This window comes from Arabidopsis lyrata (genome assembly GCF_000004255.2).
Source record: "Arabidopsis lyrata subsp. lyrata unplaced genomic scaffold ARALYscaffold_2, whole genome shotgun sequence".
Classification (NCBI taxonomy): domain Eukaryota; kingdom Viridiplantae; phylum Streptophyta; class Magnoliopsida; order Brassicales; family Brassicaceae; genus Arabidopsis; species Arabidopsis lyrata.
Window position 1 is genome coordinate 10,594,744 of NW_003302554.1, and position 19,946 is coordinate 10,614,689.

Genomic DNA, 19,946 nt, shown 5'->3' on the forward strand with positions numbered 1-19,946 from the left:
TCACATCACCGGAACTTCCAATTCCTTATCGTCTTCCTCATTCTTCTTCAATTTCTTTCATCCTTATCCCGATATGGTTGATCCGGTTCCGGTAATTGTTTTTTCCGGTAATTGGGTATAGAAACACAAATACGTATTTAACACCGATGAAAGAGGATTTAGAGTTGTGCATATAGATGCGGAAACAACGCACGATAAACTTGTAAAGTTGGTGCTCGATGATAAAGTTAGACAAAATGTTGCGTCTCTTATTGTTTACATGTCACGGCTGAGTTATATGCTTAAGGGAAGACGAAAGGTTTGGTCAATTTACATGTCACGACTGAGTTATATGTTCCAGGGAAGACGAAAGGTTTGGTAAAATTACATTACGGCTGAGTTATATGCTTAAGGGAAGACGAAAGGTTCGGTAAATTTACATGTCACGGCTGAGTTATATGCTTAAGGGAAGACGAAAGGTTCGGTCAATTTACATGTCACGGCTGAGTTATATGTTCCAGGAAAGACGAAAGGTTCGGTAAAATTACATTACGGCTGAGTTATATGCTTAAGGGAAAACGAAAGGTTCGGTAAATTTACATGTCACGGCAGAGTTATATGCTTAAGGGAAGATGAAAGGTTCGGTCAATTTACATGTCACGGCTGAGTTATATGTTCCAGGGAAGACAAAAGGTTTGGTAAAATTACATTACGGCTGAGTTATATGCTTAAGGGAAGACGAAAGGTTCGGTAAATTTACATGTCACGGCTGAGTTATCATTCAAGGAAGACAAAAGGTTGTGTAAATTATATGTTACGGCTGAGTTACATCACTTTACGGCTGAGTTACATCACTTTACGGCTGATTTATAATACAGATCGGAAAGCAACATTTTTTTCGGGAAGACAATATGAAATTTATTGGTCAAATAACAACAATCAAATTAAGAAACGTAAGAATATGTTTGAGGGATACATAGGAGGAAATTAAAACTAAACAACGATACAATATGAAACTTCAAGCATTGAGCGCATGGTCTGATTCCTTTCATCTTACATCGCGATAGTTTTCGGAAAACAGTTTCAGTCACGGGAATCACTTGCTATTGAACTTAGATGCCAGATTATTATCGGAAAATTCGAAATAAAGTTAGTTTCGACACTTACCGAAGACTCAATGGTTTTCATCTGGGAAACAACCACACCATTCTGGTTTGACCCTTCTTTCACATCACTGCTTGTCAAACATACACTCTGCAATCAGCAATATTTGATCATTGCTTCTGTATCCAGCTGAACGCCTTGAGAAGAATCAAGGTAATTTAAAACTGAAGGCAACATGCCTCATCAAAGAAACCTATCAGATAAGTCTAATTTTTTAAAAGACCAAATAACCCAAACCTAGTTTCTAAAATACTTAGCATTTTCCCCCAAAATTCTTAAATATATGCAGAAACGAGTTTAGAAGTGAGAAAAATATAAACCTGGATGCATGGTACATGTTTTTCATTGTAAGACTAATCATCACAATACATGACTTTGTCATAATCCACTCTGTTAAAAAACCTAGAAGATTAAACGCCAAATTTAGGATATCCATAATCAAAAATTCTGAAATAAAAGCAGGGGATAACATACAAAACCTCAAGACATAGTAGGCAATTATCGCGCTTTTGTAGCTCATGAAGAATAGGAAACAACGTTAGAACCTCAAGACTTTCACGTACTTGTTAAGCATCTTGACAAGTAGTTCTCCATCACTGATCGTAGAGATTCCTCTACGTACCAACGCCCCGTTTTTTCTCTGGGCTTTCTCTCTCAGAAAGTTTTCTAATTTCTTTTTCGGCAAGACCTCACAGACTTTCTTCCTCATCTTGGAGAGAAGCAATGCAATTCTTTTTGCGAGGATTTGGGTTTAAAGAAAGAGGAATTCTGGTTATACGAAGTGAGAGATCTTGAGACTCTCACCGACGAAGACGATGTCAATTTATGGTGGTTGTTAGAAAGTCGAAGGGATTACATGGCCATTACAAAGCGACGCTGAGGTTGGCTAGCTACCAGTTTTTTTTTGGATCCCTAACGTTTGGAAGGTGAGACAATTTTAAGAGTTTACACGTGTCATTACCTTATGAGCTGACGTGTCAAGCATATGGGGAGAGATACCCTCCTTTCATATATATGATTAGTGTATAATAATTTCTTAGTTATACAAAATTCTTCTTATTCCTTTAGATATTTGAATCCTTTCAACTCTAGGAGCTAATAATGTTTTAAAAGGAATAAGAAGAATTTTGAATGAAAAACTGATTTTTTAAACATAAATTATATTTACTTTGACTAAATTGAAGATAAAATTGAAAACCCGCAATTTTAATCTACATACCAACCTATGTTATACACGAAATTAGTATAAATTTTCGGGTTGGATTTCCCATTTTCCTACTTGTTGAATTTTGGGAACATCTGTTTTGTTGGAATTGTTGCAAGCATAGAGTGAGAGATTCATTCACGAGGGAGCGAAGTATTAGGATTAAGATTATCTTATTGCATAAGAGGAGAGTTATACAACTATATATACATATTCTACAAAGTAACTAGGGCAAAGTTAATTATAATATTTACATTTAGATCCTTAACATCTTATTAATCTCTATACTCCTATACACCCCCTCAAGATGGAGGTACTTGTGTGATTCCAATCTTGTTTCAAGCATGTTGGAAACGTGTCCGTGGCAGCGGCTTCGTAAGAGTGTCGGCTAACTGATCATTCATCGTAACATGAGAGACCCGGAGCATACCATCTTGGATTTGTTTTCGGACGAAATGGTAATCAAGGGCAATATGTTTCATATGAGAATGAAAAACTGGATTTGCGCAGAGGTAAGTTGCGCCAATATTATCACAGTAGATGAAAGGAGGTGATGGTAATGGAACCTTGAGTTCATTTAGTAAAGACCATAACCATCGTACCTTAGACGATGTATTAGCAACGACACGGTATTCAGCTTCAGTGGAAGAACGAGCGACGCCTCATTGTTTCTGTGATGACCAGGAGATAGGATTTCGGCCTAGATAAATCAAATACCCGTTGGTGGAGATGTAGTCATTGGAATCTCCTTCCCAATCAGCATCGAAGAATGCATGAAGTATCATAGGTGATGAGGCGTGAAGGTGAATTCCATGAGTAAGTGTTCCCGCTAGGTATCTCAATAAGCTCCTTGCTGTCTGCCAGTGTTCATGAGTAGGTTTGTGAACAAATTGAAATAGTTTGTTTATCTCAAAAGAGATTTCCGATCGTGTGAAGGATAGGTACAGGAGACTGCCGACAATTTAGCGGTATTGAGAGTCATCAGGTAGGAGATCACCACCGTTGAGTGTGAGCTGCGGTGACGCCGCCATGGGCGTAGCTACTGGTTTGCAATCGAGCATATTGTTCTTGGTAAGAAGATCCACTATATATTTGCGTTGCATAAGGTGGAGACCCGTGGCTGAGCGTGTGACTTCTATTCCAAGAAAATAGTGTAGATCGGATGGATCCTTGATGGAGAATCGATTAGCAAAGGAATCAAGGACGTGATTAACTAGATGTTGATTGCTTCCAGTGACAATGATATCGTCGACGTAGACAAGTACGTAAGTGATGTGATAGCCCAAAGATTTGATGAACAGAGATGTATCCGCTATCGAGTTGATAAAACCATCGGTGAGAAGATGTTTTTTTAATGCCATGTACCAAGCTCGGGGTGCTTGTTTAAGACCATAAATCGGTTTCCTCAAGCGACAGACAAATGATGGACGGCCTTTATCAACAAAACCTGGTGGTTGTGACATGTAAACCTCTTCCGTTAGTTCACCTTGGAGAAATGCGTTGTTGACATCAAGTTGTTTGATTGGCCATGATTTCGTCACATCAACTTCAAGGACCAATCGAATGGTAGTAGACTTGATTACCGGGCTGAAAGTCTCGGCATAATCTTTGCCATATTGTTGATGAAAACCCTTGGCAACAAGTCTCGCTTTGTATCTCTCTAGAACTCCACTTGACAGAAACTTTGTCGTGAAAACCCATTTGCATCCAATGACGTTTTGTCCAGCTGTAGGCGGTACCAAATCCCATGTCCTATTGATCGCGAGGGCATCAAATTCAGAGGAACACGCACGACTCCAGTTTTTGTCTTTTAACGGTTGATGAATTGTCTTTGGTTCTGGAGGACGTGTGATATTACCTGTAACAGTTAAAATATTTTTTTGGTTGGGTTTGGAAATATTATTTTTGGCCAGAGTACTGGTGTAGGCATCCTCTTTATCAAATAAACAGCGGTGGCAAAAGCATACATCCAATATTTCGTCGGGAGTGACGATGTTGACATGAGCGTGAGTCCGGTTTCCACAATATGCCTATGTTTCTGTTCTGCGAGACCGTTGTGCTCCGGCGTGTGTGGCGGTGATGTGAGGTGTGTGATGCCATGTGTGGCAAGAAAGCTTCGAAGTGCCACAAATTCTCCTCCATTATCAGAAAAGAGTGTTCCAATCCGATTCTCAAACCGGTTTTCAACAAGGGCTTTGAAGGTTGGGAAAATTTCTCGAACATCAGATTTGCGTTTTAATGGATATAGCCAAGTGTAGCGTGTGTAGTAATCGATTAGAACAAGATAGTATTTGTGGTTTTCGGTAGAGTAAATGGGTGATGTCCAAACCTCCGTAAAGATGTATTGGAGAGGACAATGAGAGACAATGGTTGTTTGAGAAAAGGTAGCTTGTGGCTTTTATTCATAGAGCAAAGCAATCTAAGCAAGACAACTGTTTTTTTGAGAATAAGAAATTGGAAGAGAATGCTTGGAAACAATAGATTGTAAAATAAAAAGAGGTGGATGTCCCAATCTTGAATGCCAAGATTTGAGAGAAGCTTTAGGACCGGCATATGACACCATAGCGACGGCCTGCGAGGAGGTCACTGGCCATTCATAGAGCTCGTTCTTAGCCTTGCCTTGGAGCAATGGGACCCCCGTACTGAGATCCTTCACCTGAAAGGAGGCAGGGAAAATTTTGACAGAGACTTGATTAGTGTTGCATAACCGATACACAGAAATGAGATTTTTGTGTATGTCAGGGACACATAATATTTTATCAAGCAGCAATGAACGAGTTTTGATTAAGAAGAAGTTTTAAACCGATATGAGTGATTCCCATGGAGGAACCATCCGCAATAACTACATCATCGCCACCATTGTAGGGTTGATGAAACGCCATGTTATCGAGGTTCGCGGTTAGGTGGTGCGTTGCACCGGAGTCAAGCAGCCATGGAGAGGCTGAATACGGAGAGCCTATAGCGAGATTTGCTCTTGGCTGCCATGGCTTGAACGGAGACGGTGGAGTAGCAACGTTTGGTGCTGATTGAAAGGGCTGGAATTGTGGGCAGCGACGGGCACTATGACCTTGTGTATTGCATATTTGGCACTTGCCTAAATACGGCTTAGAGACACGGTTGTCATGTCTGTTCTGGTGCTGAGAGGACTGGCAGGAGGAGTTACTGTTGTTGTTGTATCTTTTGCCGGAGTTGTTTTTGTAGCTGTTACGATTGTTGTTGTTGTTGTTGTCGGAGTTGTTGCGGTGCTGAGCATTGTTGGCAGATACAGGGAGCAGCGTCGGCGAGGCTGCTTGCTTGGAGAGAAGCTTTGCTTTGTGGTTCAAGAGACGTTCGTGAACTTCAGTGATTTGAGGAGGTTTGTCTTTGGTAGCAATTTGGTCGATGACAAGTTTGTAGTCGTTGGGAAGACCTTTTAGAATATGTTCAATTTGATCATCATGTTCCAAAGGCTTACCAAGGGAGTGTCAAGGCGAGTGGTGATACCCTGGATGTACTCGTCAATGGTTAACGTGCCTTTGTGGAAAATTTTGAGTTGGTCCTTCAACTTGCGAATGTGACTGCGAGAGGGGTTGGCGTAGGTGGCTTCAATTTTCTCCCAGAGCTGAGTGGCAGTGGTGGGCTATGATCTGTTGAAGAGATGACAAGATCAAACCGATGAGTGCACTGTATATCCGTTTGTCTTGACGGCGCCATTTGGTATAGGCAGAATTCGGAGACGTGACAGCACCGACGGTGACTGTGGCAGCAGGGATCTCCTTGGATTCGTCAAGATGATGTACAAGTATACCCATCAAGGAGAGCATGAACCTGAAGTTTCCACACAAGGTAGTTTGTGGGGGGTCAGCGTGGAGTTTGTGGGGGTCAGCGTGGAGACGTTGGACATGTTGATGTTGTGAATGGTGTTTGTGTTGATGTGAATGGCGTCATTGTTTTCGTTGTGAGCCATGGCGACTGCGACGGCTGAGAAAAATGAGAGATTTTTAGGTTTTTAGGAGCGAATGCTCTGATACCATATAAAAATTAAGATTATCTTATTCCATAAGAGGAGAGTTATACAACTATATATACAAATTCTACAAAGTATTCTACAAAGTAACTAGGACAAAGTTAATTATAATATTTACATTTAGATCCTTAACTTCTTATTAATCTCTATATATACTCCTATACGAAGATGTGTGTAGCTCCGCGTCACTAAGTTTAAACAAGATTTAATGGTTGAATGGTCAACGATAGACTGTTCAAACAACTTTTATGCAATTCTGTCTCGTGTCAAGACCCATACAAGGTATTAGTCCATGAGTCCATACCCTCAAGGAAACGTAACATACGATGTCTTTTGAGGAGGCTAGACTTCCCTTAGTATATGAGAGATACTTAAGAGTATATTATGCTTGTGGAATTTAAATATGGAGCTAATGTTTTTCATTTGAGGTTCAAGATGATGAATGTACCAAATGTTAACCCACACGTTATTGCAATTTTTATATGTAAAATTTATTGATAAAAAAATTTTCACAACCAAAGCCTCGTTTCAGAAAATTTTTTGAGTGTTTCTTTGATTTACAACTTGAATTCGAGATGAAAACTAGAATATGAGGAGGTCCTCATATTTACTACTGCCCGAGTTTCGAAGGATGCACGCTTAGATGGTTTTGGATGGTCTCATCGATAAGCTTTTCAAGATGAGGGGCTAGCGACGGGTTTTCACTGTGTCTACGGTGTAAGTGCGGATGAGGTAAGATAAATTGCGGAAAGTAAACGAGACAAGAAATTTGTTAACGAGGTTCGGTTTTTCCTACTCCCCGGGACCAAGTCCAGATTTCGATTTTACTAGAACAAGAAAGCAAATTACAACCAATTCGCAAATGCGTAAAACAAGCACAACCCTCTTGATTTACCGCTCCCTTCTATAACGTGAAACCTTAAGGATAATCTCTACCCTTAACTAAACTCCCCCTTGAGTCTAGATTTAATCAGGATAACCTAACTCTGAGCTAAACTCCCCTTGAGCATAGACTTCAAAAACAAAACCACTTGATCACACAAGCACAAACCCGCAAAACTAAGTTGCACACAATCTCACAGAAAGCTCTCAAAGATTTCTTCTTTATCCCTCAGCTTTCTTCCCCTCAAAGACGTCCTCAGCTCCTCCATATATAGCCAAAAAGATTTCCTAATCACCATAGGAGAAGATTTCCAATTTCCATAAGGAATAGTAAATTTACTTTTATACTTTTCATTTTTCTCATCAAACTCCACTTTCATCAAGTCTTCCAAATCTCTTTAAGTCCTTTTTCCTTTGTGATTCCTCCTTTAAACACGCTCTAAACATATCTTCTCAAACCTTCTAGAAACCGATACTCACACAAAAAACTGTCGCATCTTGACTTACTTCTTGAATCATTCATCAACTCCATCAGACAAAATCTTGTATTACTTCTTGACTCATTCAACAACTTCATCAAACTGCAGCTACATCTTCATACGGTTGTTCCTCTCTCTACATACTGTATGAACTATAACTTGAAGAGTATATCTCAAGAGAAGCAACTGATAATGATCAAGCGTCGTATCTGAGATCAGAGACAGAGCTAGTATTGGCAAGGGGGTCACTTGATTCCCATAACATTTATGAATTTTTAATTGTAACATGAATGTCATGATAATTACTTGATGTTTTTGTTTAAAATTTTCATAATGACCCCCATAAATAATGATCTAACTATGCATTTGACCCCATGCATGCATAATCATTTTTTTTAATTAAATGTTAGTTCTCTTTCCAATTTTATGTATTTTTCTATAAAATGGCTAAAAATCTATAACATCTATTTACATATTGATTTTTTTCTTATTTTTTAGACATCCAATTTTTAGTTTATTTTTTTCTCCATTCTATCTCCGGTGGATAGCCTATTATGCATAGCGAGCCAAGTTATAAAATCAAACTTTGGTGTGGCTTGAGAAAAGCAAGCGCCTTTGGCCCAAGTTACAAGTTGGGCTGTCAACTCTAAGAAGTTTCCATGTCTCGTTAAAGCATCATTTCCAATGAAACACACAAGGGTATGAAAGCCCACATTCCAACTTTTGTTTTTTTTTTCTGCTAAAGAGTAAATATCATACTGTATAAATTAAAAGTTAGGTGTTACAAAATATTTGAAGACCTAAAATTTGCTCTTTCCCAAGAAAAGCTGAAAAAAAGATCGGAAACAGTGGATCCAAAAGCAGGCCTGACCAAATTAAATCCACAGTGTCATGAGGTTTCTAAAATTCTTCCTCCTCCTTCCGACAGTGAAACTCCCACAACTACATATGAGTTGGTAAAAACGGAAAAACACTGTCCCCTTTTGAACACTTGCATGGTGTATACACAGTTTGTATGCATTCACTTGATTGTACGTATGTATGTGGTCGGCTAAGCATGTGGCAGCCAGTTTCTAGATTCTCATGTAAATACATTTGGCAAAGAAAGTTTCTCAAGTAAAGCTTGACATTGTTGAACAAGTAGTATTTAAGTAAGTCGAGTTTCTTCGGGCATTTCATCAATACAAGCTTATAAGTGTTTTCTCTACGTAAGATTTTGTGAGAACTTTTTTTTTTCTTTTGTCAATGGGAAACGATTATGAGATTTTTAGCAGTTAGAAAGAATCAAAGAAAACAGTTTTAAAAAAGTGATGACTAAAGTAAAGACACTTGTAACGCCCCGACCGCCATCTCTCTTAATGGGTCCCACGTCCTCTCTCGGTCCGTGGGCCCACCATCACTCGACGGCCTGTCCGCTATGTCCGGGAGGCTTTAAGACTTGTTTACGGACCCTACAAATTACCACATGATCTTTCTCTGTGTTTTGTCCTCACTCACACAGTTCCGACAATCACTTCCCGGAAGATCACCAATCCTGAAATTGCTCCAACTCAAGCACGCTTAACTGTGGAGTTCTCTCAGGATAGTTAACCAAAAAGATAAGTGCACTTTGGTGATATAGGTGGTCAAATAAATTTTTTTAAACCTCTCCGCATGCACCACCATATTCTTGAACCGGGGTGTTACAATTCTCCCCCACTACAATGGAATTCATCCCCGAATTCGACCCGTCTCCATGACCATCACTTTCGTCCTTAAAAAAGTTCTGGATAGTCTTCATGCATCACTCTTTCTGATTCCCATGACAACTCTTGAACTCCATCTCTTTTCAATCAAACTTGAATTGACTTAGCTTTCTTCCCCTGTGAACCATTTTCTCTGCGACTCACAACTGATACCGGTTTTTCTTTCACCGATAAATCTAACTCAAGATCCCCTGGTGGCTGCGAAATGATAAGCTCCGGTTCTCTAACAACTTTTCTAAAAACAGATATGTGAAATACATCATGAAATGTAGCTAATTCCGCTGGCAGATCCAAACGGTAAGCCACAACTCCAATTCTCTCTGTGATAGGGTAAGGTCCCATGTATCTCGGCTTAAGCTTTCCTCTCTTAGCCCAACGGTTCAAACCTTTGAACAATCTCATTTTTAGATACACCAAGTCACCAACTTTTAATTCCAGATCTTTCCGTCTTTTGTCTGCATAACTCTTTTGACGGTCATGGGCTTCTTTTAGTCTGTTTCTTAGCAACTCTACTTGCTCAGTTGACTCTTGAATTATTTCAAGCTTAATGTCCCGACGCTCCCACACTTCTGTCCAACAAAGCGGTGTGCGACAAGGCCGTCCATAAAGAGCCTCAAATGGTGGCATACCTATGCTCGAATGGTAGCTGTTGGTGTAAGCAAACTCTACCAATGGTAAATATTTTTCCCAATGACCTCCCCAGTCAAGCATACAAGCTCTAAGCATGTCCTCCAACGTCTGAATCGTCTGCTCAGATTGACCATCTGTCTGAGGATGATATGCTGTACTCAAATGCACCTTGGTCCCCAAAGCTTTCTCAAATGCTTTCCAAAACAACGATGTGAACTTCGAATCTCTGTCAGAAACAATGCTTACTGGAACTCCATGACGTTTCACTATCTCATCCATGTACTTCTGAGCTAAGCGATCAGCCGTGTCCTTTTTATTGACTACAAGAAAATGAGCTGACTTAGTAAGTCGATCTACGTACAATTACCCAAATTGCATCTCGCTTATTTGATGTTCTCGGGAGTCCAGTAACAAAATCCATAGTCACCATATCTCATTTCCATTCTGGTAGCGGTAAACCAAGCTGACTTACTATGGAGAATTCGTGAAGCACAAAAAAATGATGCCGTATTAAAGAAAGCAGTGGAAAGTGAGGTTGAAGGATACCATAACACAAAAACTGGGATGTTCGTTTTTAAAGGTCGAGTGTGCGTCCCAGATGATGAAGATCTAAAGGAAGAGATTTTGAGACAAGCGCACCAGTCACGTTTTGCTATACATCCAGGTTCTACCAAGATGTACAGGGACTTCAAGGCCGGTCCGCTACGTCCGGGAGGCTTTAAAGACTTATTTACGGACCCTACAAATCACCACATGTTCTTTTCCTGTGTTTTGTCTTCACTCACACAATTCCGACAATCACTTCCCAGAAGGTCACTCATCCTGAAATTGCTCCAGCTCAAGCACGCTTAATTGTGGAGTTCTCTCAGGACAGTTAACCGAAAAGATAAGTGCACTTTGATGATATAGGTGGCCAAATCAATTCTTTTAACTCTCCGCATGCACCACCATATTCTTGAAATCGAGGTGTTACAACACTTAAAGAAAAAACAGTTAGAAAGATTACAATTTGGATGAAAGGGATGGTTGTATGATAGTTATAATTGGTGACAACGATTGCATAGTAAAATCAACGATTGCATACGAAAGTAAAGAATAATTATATTTTTTAAAAAAATTGAACTTTTAAAACTTATGTATAGAAGGGTTTTCTTCAAAACAAAACTCTCCAAATTTTTGCAATTTACCTTCTATCACCAAAAATGCAGATTAGTTCTACAAATTCAAAAATAAAATGCAATATAATCCATCGTCATCACCGTCAAGTTTGCAAAAATTTAATAAATAATATATCAAATCGAAACCCTCACAACGAGAAGTTCACGTCCACCCTTAAATTTTGAAAATCTAATATATCTGACCGTAAAAAAAATTTAGAAGATACGAATGAAAATTATATTGTATATTATTTTTTATTTCTTATGATTAATCTGTATTTTTCGTAGATGGAAAGTAAGATTGCAAAATAAGGCGACTTCTAAGTTTTTTTTTTTTGTAGAAAAATCTATAATGAATGATATAAAACCATACATTTCTAAAACATATTTTAGAGAAAAAAAATTATATAAACCAATTTTTTTTTTTTTTTGATCAACTATATATTTCATATAAACAGCTATTCTCTCCGCCCGTATATGACTGTTATACAAGAAAACGATTCACGTCCAACCACCTCTGAACTGTTTCCAAATGTGCTTCTAATCAAAGCCGACAACTTTTCGTTTTTATTTGGACACTTTGGTATTTTGATGGGTCTTCAATATCTTTTTGTCAATATCAGTATATCACCACTACAACTTGAGAAACGCCAAAACCTATCTTAGTCTCTAGATTTTAGTGTTTTATGTTTGCTCGCAATGAGAGAGTTTCATTGAATTTTCACAGTAAACTCCACAAACGTCCAAAACAGAACATTAAATAATAACAGGAAAAAGACATAAGTTTTATTGCATAAAAAGTAAGAATTACAAATAGTATTTCCTTCTTTCATTAATGTTGATGCACTTGTCCATGATTCCGGTTTAACTACTTTTTAGGGGGGGGGGGGGGGGGGGGGGGGGGGGTTTAAATAAAAAAAAAAAAAACCTCTAAAAAAATAAAAAAAAACTAAAAAATTACCAAAGTTCGAAACCTCAAATCAGGGAACCTATATCTTCCTGGGATTCTAGTCGCACAATTCCATTAAATCACTTCAAAGATTATAGTTTTTCACTCACTCTCAATAGCATGTACAAGCCATCTATTTAATAGAAGGAAAAATACTCATCATTAATCCAGAGAGATTAATGTGAAAATCGTGGAGTTACTGTTCCCAAAAAATTACGTCCGGACAACCAAATCGCCTTAGTACAGTGGTATAAGAGAGAAAAATTTCTGCCACGTGGGTTCTAGTAGCATTGGCCACCGGAATTCCATTCTAACATGATTTTTCTGAATCTCACGATTAGTTTTTGGACCTATAAAATTTTTAGGATTACGTGAGTTATCAAAAACAAAAATTATTAGGTTATCAGACCCTCGGCCTATCTATCAAAACTCAAACCCAAATCCGACTCGGGTCGGTATGCATATGGTTTAGCATGGGTGGTATTTTCTCTTCTACCGTAGTGTATCCAAGATTTTCTGTTATGAGATCTCCACTATTATTACTAATGAGTTTTTTTCTTCTAATATAAGATTTTGAACATCTCCCGTAATTTATGCTTTTCATGCATTTTTTTTTTGGGTTTTTATTTCTCATTCAAATGAATTTTAATTTTAATATATGTATACACTCTATTATAGTATGTCTGACGAGAAATCCGTCGCTCTTATAAACCAGTCATTCCGTCAATAAATATCACCAAAATATTTGTTGTAATAATAGTTGGAACAACTTTTCTGAATAACTTCCAAAAATATGTCCCTATATAGAACTATTTGATGGAATGTGACTGGAACTAAGATGCAATAAATAAATAGATAGCAAGAAAGTCCAAAACCTAAAATAACATTCTATAAAATTAAGGTTTTATATATGCTAAAGGAAAATAAAAGGTTGTGTAATGAGAGTTGTCGCCAAGAAGCAAGGGATGTCTTGTCTGCGTGAACTTCACGTGCAATGTGGTTCTGTGCATCCCATTGCCCTTACGCGTATTATATAATAGGGCTGGGAATTTGAACCGTTCGGGTTTTTCGGTTTCGGTTAGTCGAATTTCCGGTTTTTTCGGAATATGAAACCTATTCCGAATCGAACCGACTAATAATTCGGTTCGGTTCGGTTCGGACACGGTTTATTCGGTTATTTCAATTCGGTTATTCGGTTTAGTATTTTGGGTCAAAAAGATTTTGAAAAGTAGGCTTTTTTGTGCAAATAAAAACACAATGGCCTGGGCTTTTTGTGCAAAAAACACATGGCCTGCTAACAAAAAAAACAAAAAATTTGTCTTTTCTCTCAGATTAGGTTCACGAAGAAGAAAACAAATTAGCTTCATCTCCTCCAGAAATACTAAAAAAAACAGAAAATATTACAGAGTTCGAAACCTCAAATCAGGGAACCTATATCTTCCTGGGATTCTAGTCGCACAATTCCATTAAATAACTTCAAAGATTATAGTTTTTCACTCACTCTCAATAGCATGTACAAGCCATCTATTTAATAGAAGGAAAAATACTCATCATTAATCCAGAGAGATTAATGTGAAAATCGTGGAGTTACTGTTCCCAAAAAATTACGTCCGGACAACCAAATCGCCTTAGTACAGTGGTATAAGAGAGAAAAATTTCTGCCACGTGGGTTCTAGTAGCATTGGCCACCGGAATTCCATTCTAACATGATTTTTCTGAATCTCACGATTAGTTTTTGGACCTATAAAATTTTTAGGATTACGTGAGTTATCAAAAACAAAAATTATTAGGTTATCAGACCCTCGGCCTATCTATCAAAACTCAAACCCAAATCCGACTCGGGTCGGTATGCATATGGTTTAGCATGGGTGGTATTTTCTCTTCTACCGTAGTGTATCCAAGATTTTCTGTTATGAGATCTCCACTATTATTACTAATGAGTTTTTTTCTTCTAATATAAGATTTTGAACATCTCCCGTAATTTATGCTTTTCATGCATTTTTTTTTTGGGTTTTTATTTCTCATTCAAATGAATTTTAATTTTAATATATGTATACACTCTATTATAGTATGTCTGACGAGAAATCCGTCGCTCTTATAAACCAGTCATTCCGTCAATAAATATCACCAAAATATTTGTTGTAATAATAGTTGGAACAACTTTTCTGAATAACTTCCAAAAATATGTCCCTATATAGAACTATTTGATGGAATGTGACTGGAACTAAGATGCAATAAATAAATAGATAGCAAGAAAGTCCAAAACCTAAAATAACATTCTATAAAATTAAGGTTTTATATATGCTAAAGGAAAATAAAAGGTTGTGTAATGAGAGTTGTCGCCAAGAAGCAAGGGATGTCTTGTCTGCGTGAACTTCACGTGCAATGTGGTTCTGTGCATCCCATTGCCCTTACGCGTATTATATAATAGGGCTGGGAATTTGAACCGTTCGGGTTTTTCGGTTTCGGTTAGTCGAATTTCCGGTTTTTTCGGAATATGAAACCTATTCCGAATCGAACCGACTAATAATTCGGTTCGGTTCGGTTCGGACACGGTTTATTCGGTTATTTCAATTCGGTTATTCGGTTTAGTATTTTGGGTCAAAAAGATTTTGAAAAGTAGGCTTTTTTGTGCAAATAAAAACACAATGGCCTGGGCTTTTTGTGCAAAAAACACATGGCCTGCTAACAAAAAAAACAAAAAATTTGTCTTTTCTCTCAGATTAGGTTCACGAAGAAGAAAACAAATTAGCTTCATCTCCTCCAGAAATACTAAAAAAAACAGAAAATATTACAGAGTTCGAAACCTCAAATCAGGGAACCTATATCTTCCTGGGATTCTAGTCGCACAATTCCATTAAATCACTTCAAAGATTATAGTTTTTCACTCACTCTCAATAGCATGTACAAGCCATCTATTTAATAGAAGGAAAAATACTCATCATTAATCCAGAGAGATTAATGTGAAAATCGTGGAGTTACTGTTCCCAAAAAATTACGTCCGGACAACCAAATCGCCTTAGTACAGTGGTATAAGAGAGAAAAATTTCTGCCACGTGGGTTCTAGTAGCATTGGCCACCGGAATTCCATTCTAACATGATTTTTCTGAATCTCACGATTAGTTTTTGGACCTATAAAATTTTTAGGATTACGTGAGTTATCAAAAACAAAAATTATTAGGTTATCAGACCCTCGGCCTATCTATCAAAACTCAAACCCAAATCCGACTCGGGTCGGTATGCATATGGTTTAGCATGGGTGGTATTTTCTCTTCTACCGTAGTGTATCCAAGATTTTCTGTTATGAGATCTCCACTATTATTACTAATGAGTTTTTTTCTTCTAATATAAGATTTTGAACATCTCCCGTAATTTATGCTTTTCATGCATTTTTTTTTTGGGTTTTTATTTCTCATTCAAATGAATTTTAATTTTAATATATGTATACACTCTATTATAGTATGTCTGACGAGAAATCCGTCGCTCTTATAAACCAGTCATTCCGTCAATAAATATCACCAAAATATTTGTTGTAATAATAGTTGGAACAACTTTTCTGAATAACTTCCAAAAATATGTCCCTATATAGAACTATTTGATGGAATGTGACTGGAACTAAGATGCAATAAATAAATAGATAGCAAGAAAGTCCAAAACCTAAAATAACATTCTATAAAATTAAGGTTTTATATATGCTAAAGGAAAATAAAAGGTTGTGTAATGAGAGTTGTCGCCAAGAAGCAAGGGATGTCTTGTCTGCGTGAACTTCACGTGCAATGTGGTTCTGTGCATCCCATTGCCCTTACGCGTATTATATAATAGGGCTGGGAATTTGAACCGTTCGGGTTTTTCGGTTTCGGTTAGTCGAATTTCCGGTTTTTTCGGAATATGAAACCTATTCCGAATCGAACCGACTAATAATTCGGTTCGGTTCGGTTCGGACACGGTTTATTCGGTTATTTCAATTCGGTTATTCGGTTTAGTATTTTGGGTCAAAAAGATTTTGAAAAGTAGGCTTTTTTGTGCAAATAAAAACACAATGGCCTGGGCTTTTTGTGCAAAAAACACATGGCCTGCTAACAAAAAAAACAAAAAATTTGTCTTTTCTCTCAGATTAGGTTCACGAAGAAGAACACAAATTAGCTTCATCTCCTCCAGTTTACGCTTCCAGGTTCTCACATTTGACACGATCGTACGAGGTCACAATTTACCGACCGACGAGCGTCCGATGAATCCCGAAGACACCGGCGACGAGATCTGAAAGGCGGAGCTCACGGTATAGAAGAAGAAGAAGATGATGATGAAGGATGATGAATAAGAGAAGAAGAAGAAGAAGATGATGGTTATGAATCAAAGAGGAAGAAGGAATAAGAAGAAGAAGGAGAAAAAGAACAAGATGATGGTCATGAATTGAAAAGGAAGAAATAAGAAGGAAGATGATGATGAATAGAAGAAGAAGAAGGTGATGGTCATGAATCGAAGAAGACTAATGGAAGAAGATGAGGAAGAGAAAGAGAAGAACGGCGGCTAGAACTATAAGAGGCTAGGGTTTTTTTGTTGTTCGGTTAACCGTTCGGTTTGGGTGAACCGAACCGAAATTTTTGGTTAACCGAACCTAATTCAAACTCATTCCGATCAGTTTACTCAAATTAAAGAAACCGAACCGATTTGTCCAAATTTCGGTTCGGTTCGGTTCGGACAAATCGGTTCGGTTCAAATTCTCAGCCCTATTATATAAGATCGTAATGATAACCAAAAAAAGTTGTGAGTGATATAAACTCTCCCACGAGGTTTTCTACTATTTCAGGAAAATAAAATCACTAAAATCACTCAAAAATTGACTCTTTTTGTTTTGTTTTTGCTATTTAAGATAATAGGTTCCGAACGTTTTTGTTTTTTAGTTTACAAATTGTAGATTATTCATAATATCTCCATCTAAAAGCAGTTTTAAATATATATATATATATATATTTATTATGTGTTGGATCTACAAAACATGCATGAATTATCCTTCCTGAAACGTAATATTAATATTAAAACAGAAACAATATCGTTTATCCTGTGTTAAATAATTTTTATTGGTGAAAACTCTCTACAATATAATTGTGACAATTTAAAGTACTAACTAGTAGGTCGATCACAAAATTAGAAAACGGTACTTTTGTGTGGTTCTAATCATATCTATTTTTAGATGCTTGTGAGACTATGCAAATTTATAAATCTCTAATTAATAAAAAACGATATATATTTTTTGTCGTCTTATCGTCTTATATTCTTATTTATTGATCTAATTTTCTCTTTCTTTTCAGTCAGAGTTCTGGATCCAATTAATACACGTTTTCAAAGTAGAATCACCAAAATCCGTATAAAAAAACAAAAGATGGATCCCCATATGTTTCACATAAATAAATAAAAATATAAATAAATAACATGATTATATGTTTGTCACTAACTCACTATATATACATATAATATTTTTGATTTGGCGCGAAAGAAAACAAAAAAAGAAGCCAAAAACTATATCTTATATAATATGAGAAGGTTTTCTTCTAACTTTTTCCTACCATTTCGACATTTGGCACTCTTTTTTGGTGACATGTGTCCTCCTTCAATGTATCAATGTTTGTTTTAATTTATTTAAAATCTTTAGTTTTGAAAGTTTGTGCCTACAATTTAATTCCAAAAAATATATTTCTCTTATCCCTATTGGTACATTTGACATGTATTTAAACTGAAATTGTATCTAATTTATGATGACTCTAGTCAAAATGAAAACGAAAGAGAAATCAAAAGTTATTTGTTAAGAGAACGAGAAAAGAAGAAGCAAAACTCGCACCGCCAAAATAGTAAGAAACAGGATATGAAGGAATTGCTTAAAACCACACTTTTCTTTAAAACAGAAATAATATGTGTGTCGGATGTTCTAAAAAACTATCATGTCATGTATGTACGGGAATACTTTTTCGCCAATTGCCCCACATATCAAATTTAATATTGGTATCAAAAACTCCCACAAAAAAAAAAACTCATAAACCAAAATATTTATTAAAAAAAAAAAAAGAAAAAAAAATTACGTTACTCTTCTATATATTCATTCTTTGTTGGCGTCAACTTTGATATTTTATATATGTGAGTAAGTATATTTGTAGTTCAGATCTTGTGATTATGAACATTATGTATTGTAAGGAAGACAAGACTTTATTTCGGCATGGATTTGGATGATTAGATGACGAGATTTTAAATCCAAATACCATAATAATCGGAGTAGAGTGTGAGATACTGGAAGTGGGAAGTAAGAAATATTCCACATTGGAAGTGAGCAAATCTTTTATATGATATACAAGGTACATGAACCAATTTTACTCATTGTTAATTGTTCTTGTGTTGGAAGCACATAATTTCTTATATGGTATTAGAATCTTAACCCATGCATGTTGTTCCAACCCGAACTAAAATTGATTTGGTATGAAAGTGGCCAGCGTGATCCGTCCCAACCCAAAATTGGTCTAATAGATATCTAACCTGAAAGTAATCATATGATATAATTATGTCGAGATTAATAGTTAAAAAGAGTTATTATTTTGAAAGACAATTGAAAAATATCCAACATTTGATGTGGAAAGGGACAATACTGAGTGATATATAAAGGAAATGGATTCATCTTTACCGTCAAACGATTTTAATCCCGATATGTTAGTTTGCTTGACAAATTAAAACTACAAAAAAAAAAAATCAAGATCATATTGGGACGGTCCGCAAAACCGTATGACCTAACGTAACCCAATCGAATTGAATAAATCCTCCATCGATGATGAATCTTTGAACTGAAAGGAGACAAGAAAACAACACATGCATCAAATAGTTTCAACCAAAATGGGAAGCTAGGCCATCACACTTCACAGGTGGTCTTTTATTTTACTTCTTTTTTTTTCGTAGATAATTGAGGCGAATCCGACTAATCCCACATATATGCTAGTTCGTGAAGCACTTACATATATGCCCCAAGCCCTTCGTCAATATACTAGTTGGAAGCCCACATTGTCCCTTAGTCCAAAACCAACTAGTCCATAAGCAACGCTCTAAGTTCATAGGAGAAATCGAAATGGGGTCTCTACCAATTTATGTCATTAGGTAGAACCTAGGTTGTCATCCTACAAATTTTAAATATTTTTTCTACAACCTAGAGTTCACAAGGGCAAAAGCAAAAGCATGGAAGCCATTAGACCATGAGCCTCTAAGGTTCACAAGTGGCCTTTGTTTTTGGGTTGTTTCGTTGAAGGGTCCTGAATCAATGGTGGGGAATACTTTCTTCTTATCTCTTTCTCTCACACTCCAATATAATATGATGAACCTTCAGTTCCTTTTAAATACCATTCCAAACATCATACAATCATATATCAGTTTACAACGAGAGCCCCATAATAATTAAGAAAAAAAAAGAAGCAAACACACAAACCTTATACAAATAGACAAACAATGAGGGAGAAGTCAGAGGAGGCGGTAGTGAAGAACTGGGAGAAGAAGAAGAAGAAGAAGAAGAAGAAGAAGAAGAAGAAGAAGAAGAAGAAGAAGAAGAAGAAGAAGAAGAAGAAGAAGAAGAAGAAGAAGAAGAAGAAGAAGAAGAAGAAGAAGAAGAAGAAGAAGAAGAAGAAGAAGAAGAAGAAGAAGAAGAAGAAGAAGAAGAAGAAGAAGAAGAAGAAGAAGAAGAAGAAGAAGAAGAAGAAGAAGAAGAAGAAGAAGAAGAAGAAGAA